The sequence below is a fragment of the Oncorhynchus nerka genome, linkage group LG11 (assembly GCF_034236695.1).
Source record: "Oncorhynchus nerka isolate Pitt River linkage group LG11, Oner_Uvic_2.0, whole genome shotgun sequence".
Taxonomy (NCBI): domain Eukaryota; kingdom Metazoa; phylum Chordata; class Actinopteri; order Salmoniformes; family Salmonidae; genus Oncorhynchus; species Oncorhynchus nerka.
Window position 1 is genome coordinate 44,833,060 of NC_088406.1, and position 6,030 is coordinate 44,839,089.

Here is a 6,030-nt window from a genome sequence, read left to right on the forward strand (position 1 = left end):
CACATTGAATTTTTGGGTTGAAATGACGTGGAAATAACGTTGATTCAACCAGTTTTTGCCCAGATGGGTGTTGGCGATAAGGAGACTTTAGGATGAGATACGGTCACATACAGTGCCTTGCAAAAGTATTCATCCCCTTGGTGTTTTTCCTATTTTTTGCATTACAACCTGTAATTTAAATAGATTTTTATTTGGATTTCATGTAACGGACATACACAAAATAGTCCAAATTGGGGAAGTGAAATGAAAAAATTACTTGTTTAAAAAATAAATACAAAATTTAAACCAGAAAAGTGGTGATTGCATATGTATTCACCCACTTTGCTATGAAGCTCCTAAATAAGATCTGGTGCAACCAATTACCTTCAGAAGTCACACAACTAGCTAAATAAAGTCCACTTGTGTGCAATCTAAGTGTCACATGATCTCAGTATATACTGTTCTGTATACCTCAGTATACCTGTTCTGAAAGGCCTCAGAGTCTGCAACACCACTAAGAAAGGGGCACCACCAAGGAAGCGGCACCATGAAGAACCAAGGAGCTCCCCAAACAGGTTAGGGACAAAGTTCTTGAGAAGTACAAATCAGGGTTGGGTTATAAAAAAATATCAGAAACTTTGAACATCTCACAGAGCACCATTAAATCCATTATAAAAAAATTGAAAGAATATGGCACCACAAAAAACCTGCCAAGAGAGGACCACCCACCAAAACTCACAGACCAGGCAAGGAGGGCATTTATCAGAGAGGCAACAAAGAGACCAAAAATAACCTGCAAAGCTCCCCGGTGGAGAGTGGAGTATCTGTCCACAGGACCACTTTCAGCCGTACACTCCACAGAGCTGGCCTTTACAGAAGAGTGGCAAGAAATAAGCTATTGCTTAAAGAAAACACTTTTAGTATTCGCCAAAAGGCATGTGGGAGACTCCTCAAACATATGGAAGAAAGTACTCTGGTCAGATGAGACTAAAATTGAGCTTTTTGGCCATTAAGGAAAACGCTATGTCTGGCGCAAACCCAGCACCTCTCATCACCCCAAGAATACGATCTCCACAGTGAAGCATGGTGGTGGCAGCATCGTGCTGTGGGGATGTTTTTCATCGACAGGGACTTGGAAACTGGTCAGAATTGAAGGAATGATGGATGGCGCTAAATACAGGGAAATTCTTGAGGGAAACTGTTTGTCTTCCAGAGATTTGAGACTGGGACGGAGGTTCACCTTCCAGCAGGTCAATGATCCTAAGCATACTGCTAAAGCAACACTTGATTGGTTTAAGGGGATACATATAAATGTATTGGAATGGCATAGTCAAAGCCCAGACCTCAATCCAATTGAGAATCTGTGGTATGACTTAAATATCGCAGGACACCAGAGGAAACAATCCAATTTGAAGGAGCTCGAGCAGTTTTGCCTTTTGCAAAAATCCCAGTGGCTAGATGTGCCAAGCTGATAGAGACATTCCCCAAAAGACTTGTAGCTGTAAAAGGTGGCTCTACAAAGTATTGACTTTGGGTGGGGGGGTGAATAGTTCTGCATGTTCTGCTTTTGTTTTGTCTTATTTCTTGTTTGTTTCACAATTTAAAAAAAAAGTGGTAGGCATGTCGTGTAAATCAAATGATACAAATCGCCCAAAAATCTATTTTAATTCCAGGTTGTAAGGCAACAAAATAGGAAAAATTCCAAGGGGGTAAATACTTTCACAAGCCACTGTAGGAAGACTGAACCAGGCCAGCATTTGGTAACACATATCTGTGAAGTGTAAATAATGTAAATAAGGACACGACCAGAGCAACCTTGGTACCAACGACTCACAGTGGAGTTCTCTGCATCCTCAACTGATATCTTCTTTGTGTGGAATTTATGGTTGTGAATCAGTGGGTCCAACTATTATCTCCTTCAGATGCCGTTCAGCAACACAAAATCGTCCTTCTTGCTATTTTTTTTAAACCTTTCTTTACGACACTCTTGCACTGGTTCTATGCACAACCACTAGACTCAACCCACACGTACTACACTGACACTCCCAACATACACACGCAACACACACATGCGTATTTATGCCAGACACATACTCAGACATCGAGACACTTTCACACTCTTCACATAAGCTGCTGCTGCTACCCTGATTGCCTAATCACTTTTACCCATATCTACATGTACATACTGTATTACCTCAATGACCTCAACTACCTCATACCCCTGCACATTGACTCAGTACTGGTACTCCTTTGTATATAGCCTCCTTATTTTCATTTTGTGTTACTATTTCCTTTTTTTTGTGCAAATAATTGTCTTACTTTTTAAAACTCTGCATTGTTGGGAATGGGCTCGTAAGTAAGCTGTAAAGTCTGTTGTATTTGGCACTTGACCCACACATTTGATTTTAATCTACGCATTACTTTTTAAAAATCAATCTGATTTTTTCCATTTCTTGAAGTCTGAGTACTCGTGATACAAGAACTCAAATGTATAAGCCAGAGATGCTGTTTATTTAGCTGTGTAGATATTGTTATTAAAGTTCCAAGGCCCGTGTTTGTGTACTAGTGCCTATCACTGCCGGGAATTAGGGGGCATTCACCTAGGACCTCGACCAAACCACCTACACAATACTTAGTACAGAAAATAAAGATAAAGCCGTGTCCAATTCAGGGGCCAAAATACAGCAATGCTAAATTCATATACTGTTCCATTTTTTTTGCTATCTAGAACCAGGAGAATCATTTGAAGAACCCTTTTGGGTTCCATGTAGAACCCATTTTTTTACAGAGAGTTCTACATGGAACCCAAAATGGTTCTACTATGGGGAAAGCTACAGAACCCGTTGGGGACCTTTTTTTCTAAGAGTGTGGATGCCATCTCTCCATTTTGGAAACAATTCGGCAAACTTTGCCACAGATCTTACACAACCGTGACATTGACCATCAGTCATTGATTTGACGGATACTAGATCAGGGATATGCTGAAAATACCAGTGGAGGGTTAACATTAACGCACATTTTTTTTTTACAGGCATTAAACAAATAAACATCTACCACACAAACTGAACCAGTCATGCCAACTGGGTGTGAGGCTTTCATTCCATCAGAGTGATCTAGGCTATTTCAAGAACTTTATCTATTTCTCATAGCAACAGAGGACTGCAAAGCCAATAATTGAATTACTGTGTAGAGTAGGCTACTGTGTAGATAACATCTCACGTTCAAGTTCATGGAGTACATGTTCAAAGACAGCTACACAATCATAATAGTTCTGAAAATCTGATTGGCATTCATGCCGAAATTCTCTGCTGCCTTGACATACAATGTCACGCTGGTATAAAGGATATGGAGACAGGCGCAGGAATACACAATATGGGTTTTTAATACACCCAAAACAAACACGTATACAAAAACACTGGGCTGTACCCAAACAAAAGAGCGAGGGTAAACCTCGTTAAACGACACGATACCCGTAATACACAATATATATGGCACGCAGCATAACAGCTGCACCAACACATAGGCACTCACATGACCAACAGACATGGGAACAATAACCGACAAAGACAACAGAGGACACATATATAACATACTTATCAGGGGAAATGGGAACCAGGTGTGTGTAATCAGACAAGACAGCCCGGGGTTGATGATAATGAATCCCGTTCAGTGAAGCCTAGAAGGCCGGCGACGTAGACCTCCGGAACTGGTGAACAGAATGAGCAGAAGTACCGGGGGATCCGTGACAAACAAGGCCTATAAACAATTAGAAATCCGACCATTCATTTGTTACATGGACTGACCAATAGATAGATTGTGGTTACATACATTACATTTTCGGCCAAATGCATTCATGTTTCCAATGAGAATATGGAAATAAGAAAGCACTAGCATATTACACTATAAGATTACCTGCTAATGGGATTATACTGTACTAGTTGATAAATTACAGTACTGTAAATAATTTGAGGGGCGGTGATTAGGTCCAATGAGAGGTGTCCTCTGCATCACTGTTGTCCAATCTACTAGTACTGCGATATTTCTGAGTGGTAGGCGGGTGCTACGTGGTTGAAATGGAGTGGAGTGATAGGTTTGTGGTGATTGTACGGAGATTGTGACAGCTGGTTAAATGGTGTCCCTTGACAAGGCAAGAACAAGATGTATGTCAGGAGAAGTGCAGTATTATCATAAGGAGAGTTATACTTAGAATACGGAGGAATGGAGGGAAAAAGAGAGGCAGAGGAGGTCTAAGAGAGAGAGAGAGGGAGGAAGAGGGTGCGCTTGAGTCGGTTAAAAATGGTGGAAAAAAGGGAGATGGTTTGTTAAAGAACTTAAAGAACAATGGTAGAAAGTGTAAGCAGAGTGAGTTGAAGACAGGTGGAGTCAGTTAAGAACAAATTCTTATTTACAATGATGGCCTACTCCAGCCAAACCCAGACACCCAATGGGACTCCCAATCACAGCCGGTTGTGATACAGCCTGGATTCGAACCAGAGTGTCTGTAGTGACGCCTCAAGCACTGAGATGCAGTGCCTTAGACCGCTGCTCCACTCGGGACATCAAAATAATTACAGGATGTGTTAAGTGGTGGTGTTCCATCCTTTCAGGCTGTTGGCCTGAAGTAGGACTAAATATATTTAAATAGTGGAGTAGGGTATTTATTAATACTTTTTGTGAGTGTAGTGTTATATGGTAAGGTATTTGTTGAATATTATTATTATATATATATATATATATATTTTTAGCAAAGTATAAGGGAAATACATACCGCACCAACAGATGCACAGATGATGCAATCTCTATTGCACTCCACACTGCCCTTTCACACCTGGACAAAAGGAACACCTATGTGAGAATGCGATTCATTGACTACAGCTCGGCGTTCAACATCATAGTGCCCTCAAAGCTCATCACTAAGCTAAGGACTCATCACTAACCCTGGGATTTAAACACCTCCCTCTGCAACTGGATCCTGTCATTCCTGACGGGCCGCCCCCAGGTGGTAAGCGGAGGTAACAACACATCCGCCACGCCGATCCTCAACAGGAAGGGCCCTCAGGGGTGCTTGCTCAGTCCCCTCCTGTACTCCCTGTTCACTCATGACTACAAGGCCAGGCACGACTCCAACACCATCATTAAGTTTACTGATGACACAACAGTGGTAGTAGGCCTGATCACCAACAACGATGAGACAGCCTATAGGGAGGAGGTCAGAGACCTGACTGTGTGGTGCAAGGACAACAACCTATCCTCAATGTTATCAAGACAAAGGAGATGATTGTGGACTACAGGAAAAGGAGGACCGAGCGCGCCCCCATTCTCATCGACAGGGCTGTCGTGGAGCAGGTTGAGAGCTTCAAGTTCCTTGGCGTCCACATCACCAACAAACTAACATGGTCCAAGCACACCAATACAGTAGTGAAGAGGGCACGACAAAACATATTCCCTCTCAGGAGACTGAAATGATGTAGCATGGGTCCTCAGATCCTCATAATGTTTTACAGCTGCACCATCGAGAGCATCCTGATGGGTTGCAACACTGTCTGGTATGGCAACTGTTCGGCCTCCGACCGAAAGCCACTACAGAGGGTAGTGCGTACGGCCCAGTACATCACCGGAGCCAAGCTTCCTGCCATTCAGGACCTCTATACCAGGCGGTGTCATAGGAAGGCCCTAAAAATTGTCAACGACTCCAGCCACCCTAGTCATAGACTGTTCTCTCTGCTACCACACGGCAAGTGGTACCGGAGCGCCACGTCTAGGTCCAAGAGGCTTCTAAACAGCTTCTATCCCCAAGCAATAAGACTCCTGAACAGCTAATCAAATGGATGCCCCCCCCACCACTCTGTTATTATCTACACATACTCACTTTAATAACTCTTGTAAGTTTGTAAGTAAGCATTTCACTGTAAGGTTTACACCTGTTGTATATTCGGCGCATGTGACAAATACAATTGGATTTGATTTAATTTTATACTCCAGTGTAGTAGGTAGCGGTAATGCAACATATGTTGGATGCCAACCGCCGTTAATCCTCATTGAAGAAGAAGA